The sequence below is a fragment of the Vitis vinifera genome, chromosome 13, assembly GCF_030704535.1.
Source record: "Vitis vinifera cultivar Pinot Noir 40024 chromosome 13, ASM3070453v1".
Lineage (NCBI taxonomy): Eukaryota > Viridiplantae > Streptophyta > Magnoliopsida > Vitales > Vitaceae > Vitis > Vitis vinifera.
The window spans coordinates 28,403,513-28,423,905 of record NC_081817.1 but is presented as its reverse complement, the minus strand read 5'-3'; positions in this window follow the sequence as shown (position 1 = coordinate 28,423,905).

Here is a 20,393-nt window from a genome sequence, read left to right as displayed (position 1 = left end):
ATTTAAAAATATATATATATTAATAAAAGTTACAAGTAAGTCAAAACAGTCTAAGCACGATATGTAAGAATTTTATATGACACATGTGTATATTATTATATGATATTTATTTAAATATCAAATTAAATATTATAATTTAATAAATAATAAATCTAAAATCTATCGGTCAGTTTTTAAGAAGTTAGTTTCCTAAATTAAAAGCATTTTGATGGAAAGTGCACTTCTATTTCTACAATGAAACTGGTCCTCTCTCCACCCTATAAAATAAACACTCTATTTCATCAATAATACACATAAGAGAAAACTTAAGGGTGAAAGAGTTGAGGGACATAAACATAGTTTTTACAAATTAAAGGTATGTTTTTTTATTGCAAATTAAAGGTATGTTTTTTTTTCTTAATAATATGACTGTGAAAAATCATACTGGTCTAAAATCTTTGGCCATTATAATTTATGCAAAATTAGGGTTTTATTTGCATAATTAACGAATTAGGGTTGTGATTGTTATGCAAGAATTAAGGTTATAATCGGCATAAATTAAAGAAACTCTAACACAACAATTCTAACTTAGGAGGATTGTTTTCTTAACCCATTTATATTGACTTTTAATAAGTGAAAATTTTCCTTTTAAGATTGAAAAGTAATTTTATTAAAAGAAACTTTTAATTTAAAATTTGCTTAAGATGTAAGTTAAAAAAATATCACTTTCAACTCATACAAATAAAATATTTTGAAGTTTTTAATGATATATATATACATTTAACTTTCTATATAAAGTCTTTATTATGTAAAATAAAAAGATGGTTAAAAATACTCAATGTGGTTTTATACAATAAAACATAACAATAATTTTTTTTATAATATTAATCATAACACATGAAATTATATTATCAAATGAAAATCCAAAGTTTGTTTCACAATTGTTTGTAAAAACAAAAAGTTATTTTTCAGACTAAAAAAAAATTAATAATTTTTTTTGACATATTTAACATATTTATTTTCCTGAAATCAAAGAATAATTATATAAATTTGAATAATAATTGAAAATAAAGAAGTATAAATAAATTATTTTTTTTGAAACTATAAAAAATGGATTGAGAATATTAAAATTTTTAATCAGATTTCTGTTCAAAAAATATAACAAAGTAGAATTTTTTTTCCCATTTTTTTTTAGTAAAATTGAGTGTGAAACTTCAAGTTGGTGTTGGACTTTAAAAAGATTTGTATGTGCCCATTTGAACCATTGAATCCAAGTGTAAACTTAAAGAGTTTGGTTGAAACCTTGATATAGTGGAACCCTTACTTGGAATGAGGTTAAGGAGAAGTGGATATAGATAGGAGTTACCAAACCACTAAACCAAATTTTCATCTCTCTAGCCTTATTTCTTTATATTCATTGAACTATTAGTTGTTTAATCAAATGTATTTTTCAAAAAAAGTTTAGAATTCAATTAATCACTTCTTGTGTTTTGCTTAATTAAATTAATTTTGTTTCATAATTATGATATTATAACACTCTTAAATGGTATATAATTGGATTTATTTTAAAATTTTTGATACAATATTCAAATACATTCCTATGAAAAAAAAAACTACAAAATAAGAACTCAAGTTTATAAAATACAAATTTTAAGTACTGGTCTAAAAATAATTAATATTTCATGTACTTTTTTTGTCAAAGATACAACTATTCATGTACTACTTCTTAATAATATAAGTACTACATTTGATCATCTTACGTATTTGATTAGTGAATGCATTAAACTTAAATTATTTTTAAAAGATTTTTATTTTGTAATTATTTTTACATGAGTGTGTAGAAACTCATTTTTCTTAATAGAATTTAAATATATATATATATATATATATATATATATATATATATATATATATATATATATATATATATATATTAATAAAAGTTACAAGTAAGTCAAAACAGTCTTAAGTACGATATGTAAGAATTTTATATGACACATGTGTATATTATTATATGATATTTATTTAAATATCAAATTAAATATTATAATTTAATAAATAATAAATCTAAAATCTATAGGTCAGTTTTTAAGAAGTTAGTTTCCTAAATTAAAATCAATTTGAAGGAAAGTGCACTTCTATTTCTACAATGAAATTGGTCCTCTCTCCACCCTATAAAATAAAAGTTCTATTCCATCAATAATACGCATAAAAGAAAACTTAAGGGTGAAAGAGTTGAGGGACAAAAACACAGTTTCTACGAATTAAAGGTATGTCTTTTCTTAATAATGTGATTGTGAAAAATCATATTGGTCTAAAATCCTTGGCCATTATAATTTATGCAAAATTAGGGTTTTATTTGCATAATTAAGGAATTAGGGTTGTGATTGTTATGCAATAATTAAGGTTATAATCGTTCTGCATAGATTAAAGAAACTCTAACACAACAATTCTAACTTAGGAGTATTGTTTTCTTAACCCATTTATATTGACTTTTAATAAGTGAAAATTTTCCTTTTATGCTTGAAAAGTAATTTTATTAAAAGAAACTTTTAATTTAAAAGTTGCTTAAAATGTAAGTTAAAAAAATATCACTTTTAACACATAAAAATAAAATATTTTGAAGTTTTTAATGATATATATATATATATATATATATATATATATATATATATATATATATATATATATATATATATAACTTTCCATATAAAGTCTATATTATGTAAAATAAAATGATGGTTAAAAATACTCAATGTGGTTTTATGCAATAAAACATAACAATAATTTTTTTTATAATATTAATCATAACACGTGAAATTATATTATTAAATGAAAATCTAGAGTTTGTTTCACAATTGTTTGTAAAAACAAAAAGGGTTATTTTTCATACTCAAAAAAATATTTAATAATTTTTTTTGACATATTTAACATATTTATTGTCCTAGAATCAAAGATTAATTATATAAATCTGAATAATAATTGAAAATAAAGAAGTATAAATATTTTTTTTTTTGAAAATATAAAAAATGGATTGAGAATATTAAAATTTTTAATCAGACTTCTGTTCTAAAAATATCACCAAGTAGAAATATAATTTTTTTTTACAAAAAATGATTTTCTTATATTCATATTCAATTTCATTATAAGAAATACAAAGAAAATAAATATAATTACAATTAATTAAAATTTTAGTCTTTTGGGTAAAATTAATAAAATAAATTTGAAGATATATATATATATATATATATATATATATATATATATTTTGATGTATTTTTTTCCCTTAGCCTATATGAAGAGGGGGGAGGGAGGGGGACTATTAAATACTATTAAAAGTTGCATAAAATTTTTCAACAATTATTTTTATGGATTTCTTATTGAAGAAGAATTTCAAATTTAGCAGGTGAGTTTTCTTTGAAGGTAAGAGTCAGCAACCGCCTACCTTACACACGGACCGCGTCCACGACCCGCAGCTTCCCGTCGCTCTACTCAATTGATCTGGTCCCACACGCCTTCTCCCAAACCCCTATAAATTCACCACCTCCACCCTCTCATTCCACCAATCACTCCGCCTTTCTCCGATTTCAAATCAATTTCCTTTGCTCTTAGCCTCTCGATTTCTCACAATGGCTCAAGCAATCACATTCAATGGCATCGCCGTCGCCTTCATTGTGGCCGCAATCTTCGCTTCCGCCACCGTTTCTGCTCAGGATTTCGCTGGAGCACCAGCACCTGCACCGGGAATGGATGCCGGATCGGCGCATTCGTCCGGCATCTCCGGCGCTGTGATGTTGTTGTAAGAGAGTTACACATTTGAGATTAAATCATGTTTAATGTGTGAATTAAACATATGATTTAATTTTGAATGTTACAAAGATGAAGAGGTTGAGGAAGACAATGAGTCTTCTCATCTTTGTAACTTTATAAACTTAAGAGGTTAAGTGTAAGAGAGTTACACATTTTGAGATTAAATCATGTTTAATGTGTGAATTAAACATATGATTTAATTTTGAATGTTACAAAGATGAAGAGATTGAGGAAGACAATGAGTTTTTTCTCATCCTTGTAACCTTTTTTCAACCCTAAGAGTGCTATATATATGACTTTTCTTCTTTTTGAAATCTCATGCAGAAAAGTGAAAAGGCTTGATCAATCCCAAGACTATTTCCATTTAGTTCCCAAAAGATTTCTAGAGGTGGGAGGAAATAGAGTCTTTGGACAAAGTTCCAAGAACTTGTTTGAGCCTTTCTTGTGTTCTTCTTCTTCTTGTTCTTATATTGTATCAAAGTGAGTGTGTGAGAGTGTTTCCTTTCTCCATTGTATCCAAAATTTTCAACAGTTGTCGTCGCTGGTCTTGGCTGCAATGGCTCTCTTCAAGCATTAGATTTTGAAATTTTTTTTGGGGTTGGGATTTTATGAATTGAGGTGGTAGATTATAGGAATTGATGATACATATCTATTTATTGTTCTTTATTTGTGATGATCAGTCATGAATAAGAGAGATTATTATTTATTTTTATTATTTTAAATTTTGTTTTTATTTGGTGAATAAAAGAGTGATGATTTTTAATTCTCTATTTAAAAAATATTTTAATTAATTATATAAACTTAAATAAATAAAAAAGCGCTACTTTATCAACTTATCATGGCTAAACGTGTTCACAAAGTATTTTTAAAAAAAAATTTAGGAAGTATTTTTAAAAAAAAACATCCAAAAATATTTTAAATTTATTTTGAAAAATAATTCATTTTTAGAATAAATTACCAAAAATATTTTTTAAAAACAATTCCTAAAAAATAGGAATAAAATTATATTTTAGAAACTTAAATAGTTAAATATCAACAATGTTCTATTTTCAAAATATTCATGTTTTTGAAAAACATCAAAATATATATTTTTAAATTTAAAAACACTTTCAAAACATGCCATTGATTTCCAACTTTGGAGATCTCAAAAAGGATATGTTGTAAACTTTTCTATGACCAAATATTAGTTAACAAATAAGAATAAGGATTCTAATACCAAATGTTAATTAACGAAGAAGAATAAGGAATGTTATACCCTTTTATGTTTATACCCAAGGTGCTTTTTGAAAACGAAAACATAGTTTTGTTTTTGCTTTATTATTTTCTAAAAAAATGAAAATAGAAATTCCGTTTGGCAACTATTTTAAAAAACAAATTTATGTTTGAAAAAAAAACAAAATCATATATTTATACTAAAATTTAAATAGTAAATACGGGAAAATTCAAGATAATAATAAAAAGTAAAAAATAAAATTATATATCTTTCTAAAAATGAAAAAGTATATAATATAATTAGAATTTGATATTTAAAAAATATATAAAAAGTATATAAAACGAATATTGTTATGTATAATATAAACATTATAAAAACATTAAATAGGGTTTGGATTAGACTTGAGTTAATCGGACCTTAACTTAAGTCTAACCCAAATTGAACTTGAGTTGAGAAAACTTAATTAAGTTCAATCCGAGTATTAAAAATATTTATCCAAACTCATCCAAATATCAAGTTGAGTTAGGTCAACCCATCCAAATTGCACAGGACACTACCTTTTTAACTTCTTTTTTTTTTTTCAATCTATTACTTCAAACAACTTAATATAAAAGTCAAATGTTTCTAAAATAACTTCATTTTAACTCATAGAAAAAGCTATTTTTTTCATATTTAAGAAAACTTTTGTAATATCAAATTACTCTTAAAATAAAGCAAGCAAATTATACTTGAATGGAAATATTATTGGTTTAGGTTCCAATACTTATACTCAATAATTTTGTGACACGTAAAACATAATATTTTGCCATTTTACATAAATGATCCACTTAGGAAAAAGTGTTGTTAAACAAGCCTTTGACTTGTTTTGAAACTTTTTTTAAAAAACATTTTTTTAGGACATAAAATCGCTTTTTAAATTCAAAAACATGTTTAACAAGTTTTGAAGTGAAAATAATTTTTCAAGACAATGTAGATTATTTAAAATAAAATAAAATTATACATAAATTTTGGAATTTTTTTTATAGTTTAGTTGTAAAACAAAATTTCATTCTTAAAATAAATAAAACTATTTTTAAGAATACTTCTAAAAGATGTTTAATATTATCAAAGAAACTCTTGTTATTTTATTGTTCTTGCATTATAATTTATGTTACATATTGTGGGTTGCTATTGTTAGTTTAAGGGTTCTCTTTAAGTATGTTTTGATAATAAAAAATCATAGTTAAGTACGTTAATAGTTTAAATCAAGTTAAGTTTGAAGTATTATTTGAGAAAAACAAAAGAAATGACACGAATACTTTAAAAGAATCTAAGAAAAGAGAAGTCAATCATGCATAAAGGTCATTCAAGATTAGGAACTTATTGTAAAATGAATATCTTAGGTGCAATTGGGATTTTAGCTTATTCATGCATAATTTTCATAATCGGTTTTCTTGAAATTAAACTTTAAATATCATATTTTATTAAAATTCGAGTATATTTTCAAAAACCTTACGCAAATTGATCCCAAATTAACCTATAGAGGTACCTAAAAATGTTGCCTAGATGTTAAAAAGATTTCATAAAGATATATAGGTTTAAAGCCAAAAATGATCTAATCTATTAAGGGGGTCCTAAACCGGTTCAACTAATTAGGAATCCATTGAACCTTTCTCAATTGAGGATCGATTAAGGGTATGAGAAAACTTTCTTTCTCTTCCAAAAAGTCTGCATTTTTTTATCAAGGCAACCACTTTCCCCATTAAGGTCTAGTCAAACCCTACAAAAGATTAATGATTACCTATTGTGTATTAATTATCAAATGACTAGTCAACTAGTCAAATTGGAGCTTGACCGATAAAGGTAGTAGGTGATATTTGAGGTATCTAAGGTTGAAAACTTATAAATAAAAAGCTTATATTTGCATTAAACTCTCTCTACCTACTTGTTTCTCTCAGTCAAAGCTCTCTTTTTCTTTAGTGCATCAAAATTTTTCACTTGCAAATTCATTTTTAGTGCACCCCATGTGTATTTATCCTAACTTCTCATGTATTCAAACATTTATTGTGTTATGTCAAATGCACTTTAAACCCCCATTTTTTTTTTAGTAAATTTGAGTGTGAAACTTCAAGTTGGTGTTGAACTTTAAGAAGATTTGTATGTGCCCATTTGAGCCATTGAATCCAAGTGTAAACTTAAAGAGTTTAGTGGAAACCTTGATATAGTGGAACCCTTACTTGGAATGAGGTTAAGGAGTAGTGGATATAGATGGGAGTTACCAAACCACTAAACCAAATTTTCATCTCTACGGCCTTATCTCTTTATATTCATTGAACTATTAGTTGTTTAATCAAATGTATTTTTCGAAAAAGGTTTAGAATTCAATTAATCACTTATTGTGTTTTGCTTAATTAAATTAGTTTTGTTTCATAATTATGATATTATAACTCTCTTAAATGGTATATAATTGGATTTATTTTAAATTTTTTGATACAATATTCAAATACATCCATATGAAAAAAAAACTACAAAATAGGAACTCAAGTTTATAAAATACAAATTTTAAGCACCGATTTAAAAATATTAGTATTTTATGTACTTTTTTTTGTCAAAGATACAACCATTCATGTACTATTTTTTAATAATATAAATACTACATTTGATCATCTTATGTATTACATTTGATAGTGAATGCATTAAACTTAAATTATTTTTAAAAGATTTTTATTTTGTAATTAGTTTTACATGAATGTGTAGAAACTCATTTTTTAATAGAATTTAAATATATATATATATATATATATATATATATATATATATTTTAATAAAAGTTACAAGTCAAAACAGTTTTAAGTACGATATGTAAGAATTTTATATGACACATGTGTATATTATTATATGATATTTATTTAAATATCAAATTAAATATTATAATTTAATAAATAATAAATCTAAAATCTATAGGTCAATTTTTAAGAAGTTAGTTTCCTAAATTAAAAGCACTTTGATGGAAAGTGCACTTCTATTTCTACAATGAAATTAGTCCTCTCTCCACCCTATAAAATAAACTTTCTATTTCATCAATAATACGCACAAGAGAAAACTTAAGGGTGAAACAGTTGAGGGACAAAAACACAGTTTCTACGAATTAAAAGGTATGTCTTTTCTTAATAATGTGATTGTGAAAAATCATATTGTTCTAAAATCCTTGACCATTATAATTTATGCAAAATTAGGGTTTTATTTGCATGATTAAGGAATTAGGGTTATGATTGTTATGTAGGAATTAAGGTTATAATTGTTTAGCATAAAGTAAAGAAATCCTAACACGACAATTCTAACTTAGGAGGATTGTTTTCTTAACCCATTTATATTGACTTTTAATAAGTGAAAATTTTCCTTTTATGCTTGAAAAGTAATTTTATTAAAAGAAACTTTTAATTTAAAAGTTGCTTAAAATGTAAGTTAAAAAAAATATCACTTTCAACACATAAAAATAAAATATTTTGAAGTTTTTTATGTAAAATAAAATGATGGTTAAAAATACTCAATATGGTTTTATACAATAAAACATAACAATAATTTTTTTATAATATTAATTATAACTCGTGAAATTATATTATTAAATGAAAATCTAGAGTTTGTTTCACAATTGTTTGTAAAAACAAAAAGTTATTTTTCAAACTCAAAAACATATTTAATAATTTTTTTGACATATTTAACATATTTATTGTCCTGAAATCAAAGATTAATTATATAAATTTGAATAATAATTGAAAATAAATAAGTATGAATATTTTTTGTTTTGAAAATATAAAAAATGGATTGAGAATATTCATATTTTTAATTTCTAAAAATATCACTAAGTAGAAATTTTTCTTTTTTACAAAAAATGATTTCTTATATTCATATTCAATTTCATTATAAGAAATATGAAGAAAACAAATATAATTACAATTCATTAAAAATTTATATGTTTTTAAATTATTTAATCTTCTAAATAAAATTAATAAAATAAATTTAAAGAAATATATATATATATATATATATATATATATATATATATATATATATATATATATATATATATAATTTATTAATTTTAAATATTTATTTATTTATTCTTTTGATGTATTTTTTCCCCGCGGTGGTGGCGGGGCGGGGGTGGGGAAAGAAGACTATTAAAAGTTGCATAAAATTTTCAACAATTATTTTTATGGATTTCTTATAGAATAAGAATTTCAAATTTAGCAGGTGAGTTTTCTTTGAAGGCAAGAGCCAGCAACCGCCTACCTTACACACGGACGAAGTCCACGACCCGCAGCTTCCTGTCGCTCTACTCAATTGATCTGGTCCCACACGCCTTCTCCCAAACCCCTATAAATTCACCACCTCCACCCTCTCATTCCATCAATCACTCCGCCTTTCTCCGATTTCAAATCAATTTCCTTTGCTCTTAGCCTCTCGATTTCTCACAATGGCTCAAGCAATCACATTCAATGCCATCGCCGTCGCCTTCATTGTGGCCGCAATCTTCGCTTCCGCCACCGTTTCTGCTCAGGATTTCGCTGGAGCACCAGCACCGGCACCGGGAATGGATGCAGGATCGGCGCATTCGTCCGGCCTCTCCGGCGCTGTGATGTTGTCGTCGCTGGTCTTGGCTGCAATGGCTCTCTTCAAGCATTAGAATTTTTTCATTTGGGTTGGGATTTTATGAATCGAGGTGGTAGATTATAGGTATTGATGAGACATATCTATTTGTTGTTCTTTATTTATGATGATCAGTCATGAATAAGAGATATTGTTATTTATTTTTATTATTTTAAATTCTGTTTTTATTTGGTGAATAAAAGAGTGATGATTTTTAATTCTCTATTTTAAAAATATTTTAATTAATTATATAAACTTAAGTAAAAAATAAAAAAAGCTACTTTCTCAACTTATCATGGCCAAACGTGTTCACAAAGTATTTTTCTTTTAAATAATTTTACAAAGTATTTTCTTTAAAACATTTGAAATATTTTAAACTTATTTTGAAAAATAATTCATTTTTAGAATAAATTACCAAATTTTTTCTTAAAACAATTCCTAAAAAATAGGAATAAAATTATATTTTAGAAACTTAAATAGTTGAATATCAACAATGGATTTGTTGACTGATTTTTGAAAAAAATAGTGTTCTGTTTTCAAAATATTCATATTTTCGAATATTTCTTTTCAAAAACATATTTTCGAAAAGCATATCCAAATATATATTTTTAAATTAAAAAACACTTTCAAAACATGCCATTGATTTCCAACTTTCGATATCTCAAAGAGGATATGTCAAAGAACATATTACATTTCACCATCTATTATACATTGAAAATTCACCAATTTGAGAAAGTTGTATGACATGAATTGTGAACTTTTCTATGACCAAATATTAGTTAACAAATAAGAATAAGGATTCTAAAACCAAATATTAGTTAACGAAGAAGAATAAGGAATGTTATACCCTTTTATATTTATACCCAAGGTGCTTTTTGAAAACGAAAACATAATTTTGTTTTTGCTTTATTATTTTAAAAAAATGAAAATAGAAAGTCGGTTTGACAACTATTTTCAAAAACAAATTTATGTTTGAAAGAAAAAACAAAACTTATATATTTATACTAAAATTTAAATAGTAAATAAGAGGAAAATTCAAGATAATAATAAAAAAATAAAAATAAAATTATATATCTTTCTAAAAATGAAAAAGTATATAATATAATTAGAATTTGATATTTTAAAAAAATTAAAAATAAAATGAATGTTATTATGTATGACATAAACATTATAAAAACATTAAATGGGGTTTGGATTAGACTTGAGTTATTTCGACCTTAACTCAAGTCTAACCCAAATTGAACTTGAGTTGAGAAAACTTAATTAAGTTTAATTTGAGTATTAAAAATATTTGTTCAAACCCATCAAAATATCAGTTGAGTTAGGTCAACTCGTCCAAATTGCTTAGGACACTATTGTTTTAACTTTTTTTTTTTTCAATCTATTACTTCAAACAACTTAATATAAAAGTCAAATATTTATAAAATAACTTCATTTTAACTCATAGAAAAAGCTATTTTTTCATATTTAAGAAAACTTATGTAATATCAAATTACTCTTAAAATAAAGCAAGCAAATTATACTTGAATGGAAATATTATTGGTTTAGGTTCCAATACTTATACTCAATAAATTTGTGACATGTAAAACATAATATTTTGCCATTTTACATAAATGATCCACTTAGGAAAAAGTATTGTTAAACAAGCCTTTGACTCGTTTTGAAACTATTTTTTAAAAACAGTTTTTTAGAACATAAAATCGCTTTTTAAATTCAAAAACATGTTTAACAAGTTTTGAAGTGAAAATAATTTTTCAAGACAATGTAGATTATTTTAAATAAAATAAAATTATACATAAATTTTGGAATGTTTTTTACAGTATAGTTGTAAAACAAAGTTTCATTCTTAAAATAAATAAAACTATTTTTAAGAATACTTCTAAAAGATGTTTAATATTATCAAAGAAACTCTTGTTATTTTATTGTTCTTGCATTATAATTTATGTTACATATTGTGGGTTGCTATTGTTAGTTTAAGGGTTCTCATTAAGTATGTCTTGATAATATAAAATCATAGTTAAGCACGTTAATAGTTTAAATCAAGTTAAGTTTCAAGTATTATTTGAGAAAAGCAAAAGAAATGACACGAATACTTTGAAAGAAACTAAGAAAAGAGAAGTCAATCATTCATAAAGGTCATTCAAGATTAGGAACTTATTGTAAAATGAGTATCTTGGTTTCAATTGGGATTTTAGCTTATTCATGCATAATTTTCATAATCGGTTTTCTTGAAATTAAGCTTTAAATATCATATTTTATCAAAATTTGAGTATGTTTTCAAAAACATTATGCAAATTGATCCCAAATTAACCTATAGAGGTACCTAAAAATGTTGCCTAGGTGTTAAAATGATTTCAGAAAGATATATAGGTTTCAAGCCAAAAATGATCTAATCGATCAAGGAAGTCCTACACCGGTTCAACTAATTAGGAATCCATTGAACCTTTCTCAATTGAGGGTCGATTAAGGGTATGAAAAACTTTCTCTCTCTTCTAGAAAGCCTGCATTCATGATCAAGGCAACCCTTTTCCCAGTCAAGGTCTAATAAAACCTTACAAAGGACTAATGATTACCTGTTGTGCATTAATTATTGAACGACTAGTCAAATAGTCAAATTGGAGCTTGACCAAAAAAGGCTAGTCAGTTATATTTGAGGTATCTAAGGTTGCAAACTTATAAATAAAAAACTTATATTTGCATTAAACTCTCTCTACCTACTTGTTTCTCTCACTCAAAGCTCTCTTTTTCTTTAGTGTATCAAATATTTCACTTGCAAATTCATTTTTAGTGCGCCCCATGTGTATTCATCCTAACTTCTCATGTATTCAAGCATTTATTGTGTTAGGTTGAATGCTCTTTAAACTCCCATTTTTTTAGTAAATTTGAGTGTGAAACTTCAAGTTGGTGTTGAACTCTAAGAAGATTTGTATGTGCCCATTTGAGCCATTGAATCCAAGTGTAAACTTAAAGACTTTGGTTGAAACCTCGATATAGTGGAACCCTTACTTGGAATGAGGTTAAAGAGAAGTGGATGTAGATGGGAGTCACCAAACCACTAAACCAAATTTTCATCTCTCTAGCCTTATCTTTTTATATTCATTAACTATTAGTTATTTAATCAAATGTATTTTTCGAAAAAAGTTTAGAATTCAATTAATCACTTCTTGTGTTTTGCTTAATTAAATTAGTTTTGTTTCATAATTATGATATTATAACTCTCTTAATTAGATTTATTTTAAATTTTTTGATACAATATTCAAATACATCCATATGAAAAAAAAACTACAAAATAAGAATTCAAGTTTATAAAATACAAATTTTAAGCACATGTCTAAAAATAATTAGTATTTCATATACTTTTTTGTCAAAAATACAACCATTCATGTACTACTTTTTAATAATATAAATACTACCTTTGATCATCTTACTTATTACATTTGATTAGTGAATGCATTAAACTTAAATTATTTTTAAAAGAATTTATTTTACATGAGTGAGTAGAAACTCACTTTTTTTTTAAATAGAATTTAAAAATATATATATATTTTAATAAAAGTTACAAGTAAGTCAAAAAAGTCTTAAGTACAATATGTAAGAATTTTATATGGCACATGTGTATATTATTATATAATATTTATTTAAATATCAAATTAAATATTATAGTTTAATAAATAATAAATCTAAAATCTATAGGTAAGTTTTTAAGAAGTTAGTTTCCTAAATTAAAAACACTTTGATGGATAGTGCACTTCTATTTTTACAATGAAACTAGTCCTCTCTCCTCCCTATAAAATAAACGTTCTATTATATCAATAATACACGTAAGAAAAAACTTAAGGGTGAAAGAGTTGATGGATAGAAACACAATTTCTACGAATAAAAGGTATGTCTCTTCTTAATAATGTGACCATGAAAAATCATATTGTTCTAAAATCCTTGACCATTATAATTTATGCAAATTTAGGGTCTTATTTGCATAATTAAGGAATTAGGATTATTATTGTAATGCAGGAATTAAGGTTATAATTGTTTTACATAAATTAAAGAAATACAATTCTAACTTAGGAGGATTGTTTTCTTAACCCAATTATATTGACTTTTAATAAGTGAAAATATTCTTTTTAAGCTTGAAAAGTAATTTTTTTAAAAGTTGCTTAAGATGTAAGTTAAAAAAATATCACTTTCAAACACAAAAATAAACTATTTTGAAGTTTTTAGTGATATTGTAGACCCCCTTTCAAGAGCCGGGGACTTTTAAGTTTTTTTGTAAGGATTTTATAACATTGGAAGGGTGCCTTCTCATCTCCAGCAGCTGGCAGCACCCTAGGCAAATGGGGGACCCCTTCCCGACACATGAGACGAGCTGGTGGAGGCAGCGAGTCAAGATGGCCGGCCATGCTGGTGGTAAGAGGTGTCATACTTGCTGAGTGGAGCAATAGTGGAGCCGGTAGTGGCTTACTGTGGAAGATAGAAAAGGAGAGTGAGAGCTGGAGGAGGGGGGAGACAGATGAAAAAGGGGAAAGGACTCTTTTACTCGGGAAAAAATTTCTGCTTGAGAGGATTCACGCAGGTTTAGCATTCTTACGTCTTAAGTTTCTCCATTATTACCGTTTTGCTATATTTTTTTGCTGATATCCGAATACCTGCTTTGATCATCTAAGATGTTAAACTCACTTTTCATGGTTACTTGTCGAATCTCTGTTCTTCTTCTAAGTGTACCGTATGATGGTTGCGCTACTTATTCATGTGTTAGGATCCCCCACTAGCTTCTTTTGAAAGCTTCTTAATCTTCATTAAAATAGGTTTTGGAGTTAAAGGCATCATCCTCTCTCCCGCATGCTCTGTTTCTTCATTCTATTTTCCTCTGTTTCTGTTCTCTTTCTTTCTTTGAGTGTTGGGCATCTCGTTTGAGTTTGGCTGTCTGGATTGGGGTGTTCTTTGAGGGGGGTCTCTACATCAGAATCTTTGGGATATTGCCTTGTTTCCTATTGGACAAGTTGAAAGCCAACAAGTTAAAGGCACTGAGAAGGCGTCAATAACTTTGAGCAGGTTCTTTATGACCTTCCTGTGGATTTTGTGTCTTCCGTAATCCATGAAATGAAAATCATATTTGAAGAATATTCGGATTGTTAGTATGGTGTCATTGCTTGCAACTCCCACTGATGTTATGGTCGATGTTGGTATTGGAGCTTCTCTGAATGTCCTCACCAAAGGTGACCGAGCATTAGGAAGTGCTCATATGCCGAATTGCACCACGCCTGATGGAGATATTGACTGGGACAGCTTTTGTGTTAGTCTATGGGGTCCCGTACCTATTAGCTCACTTCCAGATGCAACAACGGAACCTCCTCGGCAAGGTAGCAGAGAGCTATTACTTGACAGCGGCATCAATGGGGTTGAGAGCAATTGAAAATCTGAAGAACAACCCATCAAGGTTGATGTGCTGGTGCCCCCTGCAGTCAAGTCTGCAGTAGTGAAAGCGAAGCCTACTGTGAGTGCCCCCCAGGAGATTGCATAATTTATATTAAAGAGTACAGTAAGTTCCCATACAAAATATTAGTTTTCTTCAAAGTTACCTATTCACTTTTTTGACTTTGATTCTTTATTAAAGTTGCATTCACACTCTCAAACTTACCCAAAGCCATATGTTACATGTCATATAAATGAAAAAAGGCCCGGTTTTCACTAACCCAAATCCATATGTCATTTTATTTATTTATTACTATTATTATCTTCTTCACCTTTTGATGCCAAAATTTAATTTTAAAAACTTTAATCTTCAAATAATTTTCCTAAACTCCAATTTCTTCTAAATTTAAATTTAAATTCCCAATTTTTAATTTTCACACCAGTTTATTTAATCATTGTCATTTTATTCATTTATTTATTTGTTTATTTTTAAAATTCCATCTTTAAACAAATTCTTCAAAATTCCGGCTTTCGAATTTAATTTTCAATTTCAAAAATTCCAATATTTCCATTCATTTATTTAATCATTATTTTCGTCCTTATTATTATTATTCCATTTATTTATTTATTTTAAAATTTCATATTTTTAACATTTTTTTCAAAATTCCAATTTCCAAACTTAATTTCCGATTTCCAAAATTCTAATTTCTTTCTAATTTAATATTCAAAATTCCAATTCTTAAATTTAATTCCCAAAATTCCAATTTTCAAATTTAATTCCCAAAGCTCCAATTTTCAAATAAATTCCAAAAATCCAATTTTCACTTGAACAATTTTAATTCTACTCCGATTCTCAAACCTTATGTTTTTCTTGGTTTTACATAAGCAAGAATAATGAATTTTCATAATTCCAAAATAATGGAATTTGTGAGATTAATTCATGCAAGATCAATCGGGCTTTGGTGGGGGCCCAACATATGTGATTTTCTTATGATCTATTGATTGATTTGATTGATTGACTTGGTTATCATACATGATTTATTTATCCTGCTCTCCGACATGCATGCTATTATTTCTTAATTGTGCACTAACCTCTCTCTTGATAGCGCATGGTGGCTCGTCGCCCAGGTACTCACCTACTTTCACTCTGGTAATTGTCCAAGCATATTTTGATTCTCACGTGTGCATGATTTATTCTGGGTACTCATTGATCTACTCGTCCACTGCCATGATTGCTTCATTTTATTAGTAGAGACCCCATTTTAGGGACTTAGAAGGGTGCTACGGTTTTTACCGTACCTTCCAAGTAACCTGACCCTCGAACCCGATCCGGTTTTTCACAGACCACCTTTTCCAAAGTAAGGAGTCACACTTATGGTTTTTCTTTCTTATTTTGTTTACCCTTTTAAAAATAAAACAAAAATAAGTGGCGACTCCGAGTCATTTTCATAATCAATAAAATCAAAATTTTCAAAATTAAAATCGAGTTTGCCATCGAGTGGGAAACGCATGAGTCGAAATGCAGGGTCCACAGATATATATTTTTTTAACTTTCTATATAAAGTCTTTATTTTGTAAAATAAAAAATGGTTAAAAATACTCAATGTGGTTTTATACAATAGAACATAACAATAATTTTTTTATGATATTAATCATAACATGTGAAATTATATTATTAACAATTGTTTGTAAAAACAAAAAGTTATTTTTCAGACTAAAAAACATATCTAATAAATTTTTTTTTGACATATTTAACATATTTATTGTCCTAAAATCAAAGAATAATTATATAAATTTGAATATTAATTGAAAATAAAGAAGTATAAATAAAAATTATTTTTAAATTTTTTTTGAAAATATAATAAATGAATTGAGAATATTTAAATTTTTAATCAGACTCCTGTTCTAAAAATATCATGAAGTAGATTTTTTTTTTTTTTTTTTACAAAAAAAAGTGATTTTCTTATATTCATATTCAATTTCATTATAAGAAAATAAATATAATTACAATTAATTAAAATTTTATATATTTTTAAATTATTTAATCTTGAGAAAAATTAATAAAATAAATTTGAAGAAATATATATAAAAATAATTTATTGATTTTAAATATATATGTATTTATTTATTTATTTTTATTTTGATGTATTTTTTCCCTTAGCCTAAATTTAAGGGGCAAAAAAGACTATTAAATACATTTAAAAGTTGCATAAAATTTTCAACAATTATTTTTATGGATTTCTTATAGAATAAGAACTTCAAATTTAGCAGGGGAGTTTTCTTTGAAGGCAAGAGTCAGCAACCGCCTACCTTACACACGGACGAAGTCCACGACCCGCAGCTTCCTGTCGCTCTACTCAATTGATCTGGTCCCACACGCCTTCTCCCAAACCCCTATAAATTCACCACCTCCACCCTCTCATTCCATCAATCACTCCGCCTTTCTCCGATATCAAATCAATTTCCTTTGCTCTTAGCCTCTCGATTTCTCACAATGGCTCAAGCAATCACATTCAATGCCATCGCCGTCGCCTTCATTGTGGCCGCAATCTTCGCTTCCGCCACCGTTTCTGCTCAGGATTTCTCTGGAGCACCAGCACCGGCACCGGGAATGGATGCCGGATCGGCGCATTCGTCCGGCCTCTCCGGCGCTGTGATGTTGTCGTCGCTCGTCTTGGCTGCAATGGCTCTCTTCAAGCATTAAATTTTTTTTTTTTGGGTTGGGGATTTTATGAATTGAGGTGGTAGATTATAGGTATTGATGATACATATCTATTTGTTGTTCTTTAATGATCAGTGATGAATAAGAGAGATTATTATTTATTTTTATTATTTTAAAATTTGTTTTTATTTGGTGAATAAGAGAGTGATGATTTTTAATTCTTATATTTTAAAAATATTTTAATTAATTATATAAACTTAAATAAATAAATAAAAAGCTACTTTCGCAACTTATCATGGTCAAATGTGTTCACAAAGTATTTTTTTTTAAAACATCTGAAAATATTTTAAGCTTATTTTGAAAAACAATTCTTTTTTAGAATAAATTACCAAAAATATTTTTTTTAAAACAATTCCTAAAAAATAGGAATAAAATTATATTTTAGAAACTTAAATAGTTAAATATTAACAATGGATTTGCCAATTGATCTTTTAAAAAATAGTGTTCTATTTTCAAAATATTCATATTTTCGAATATTTTTTTCCAAAAACATATTTTCGAAAAGCATATCCAAATATATATTTTTAAATTAAAAAACACTTTCAAAACATGTCATTGATTTCCAACTTTTGAGATCTCAAAGAGGATATGTTTCACCAATTTGAGAAAGTTGTATGACATGAATTGTGAACTTTTCTATGACCAAATATTAGTTATCAAATAAGAATAAGAATAAGAATAAGAAATGTTATGCCTTTTTATATTTATACCAAGCTGCTTTTTGAAAACTTGCTTTATTATTTTCTAAAAAAATGAAAATAGAAAGACGGTTTGGAAACTATTTTCAAAAATAAATTTATGTTTGAAAAAAAAACAAACAAACAAAAAAAAATTGTTTAAAAACCAAAAATCGTTTTCAAATTTTTTTTAATTATTTTTTGAGGATTATTTAGAAAATAATTATACAATGTAAAATGATTAAAAATAAAGTAATAAATATGAAATTATTTTTTAAATATATTTTAAAATATTAAAAATAAGTTTAAAATTTTTTAAGTTTTCTAATAGATTTTTATTTTACAAAACATTATAGAATAGTTTTCAAATATTGATATAAAAAACCATTTTGTAGAATGATTAAAAATAAAGTAATAGATATAAAAATTATTTTTAAAACATATTTTAAAATATTAAAAATAAGTTAAAAACATTTTAAGTTTTTAAATAGATTTTTTTTTATAAAACATTATAGAACAAGTCTCAAATATTGATATAAAAAACCGTTTTCCAAAAGTGTTTTAAAAACCAATTACCAAGCAGGACCATAATTTTTTTAATTATATCATTTGTTTTTCATATAAATTAAGAAACTTGTCCTTCAAAACAAAAAGTAAAAATATATATTCACCTAGAAATATCATTTTCCATGATTTTCAATGTGCCTATATGAGACTTGGTATCATTGATATGATAAAAATAAATAAGATGCAAATGAATTATAAGAGCTAATTTCAAACATTTTAAAATTCGTGTTAAAAAAAAAATTGAAAATTAATATTATTAAATTGAAAAAGAAAAAGTAAAACATGATTTTACACCCGGTAAAAATTAAATATCCTACCAAACATATCCAAATTTGATCATTGATAAAATCCAATAGAGAAGTGCATAAGATTCTAAAGAAGTTTCTTCTAGCTCAAGGTTTAGACCATGTCCCATATTCAAGAATTGTCGTTTAGGTGACAAATTCAATCTAGATGGTTCTCCTATTAGTTTGACTAGACATCCAGGGCTAAGTCGCTATTTGAGTTGCCTTCATCCCAAAACACTTGATTTGAACCATTTAAACACAAAGGAGGCCATTCTCAAAACCTCTGGATCATTGCATCACTCCGTTACATCTTCTGCCTTTATGATATCGACTAATATTTCATACGCCTCTCTCCTCTCTCTCTCTTTTTTTATTTTTTTTATTTATTATCCATATGAAATCTACACTGACACCTGAGATTCCATAATCAAATTTTTTTGTTAAATACATTTCAATTTGTTTGGAAAATGTTTTTAAAAATAATTCAAAAAAATATTTTTTGAAACGTGTTTTCAAAAACCATTTTCTAACATTTTGTAAAACAAAAAATGATTTAAGAACCTAAAATACTTTTTACATGCTTTTAAAAATAATTTTTATGTATAATATTTTATTTTTAATTATTTTTCATATTTATATATAGTTATTTGTAAAAACAATCCCAAAAAATCAAGTAAAAACAACACAAATATATTATTTAAAAACACCATTTTTTATTTTAAAAACAAAAAAAAAACCATTTTCTGGTTTTCACACATGTTTTCCTTCTTCTTCTTTTTTTCTTTTTCTTTTTCTTTTTAATTTAATTTGGAGAAGAGAACTATTTTGGGTCTTTCTTCTTTCTCAAAGTCATTGCTTTAGAAATATTGCAAGAGCGCTAACGCGAACTTCCTCGAGGCGGCACCGCCCCATCCATTCATCTCTCTTTCGGTCTTTCCAAATGGACATTTAGCTTCAAGGGGCTTTTGTGAACAAGGCAAAATAAGAGGTAATAGTACCTACTCTGGGCGTTTGATATCCCTTCTAATTGGGATATAGGTTGACTTCATCCTCTTTACTTGTAGGGCGCTTGCCTTTTAGTTTTAGGTATGTCCTATATC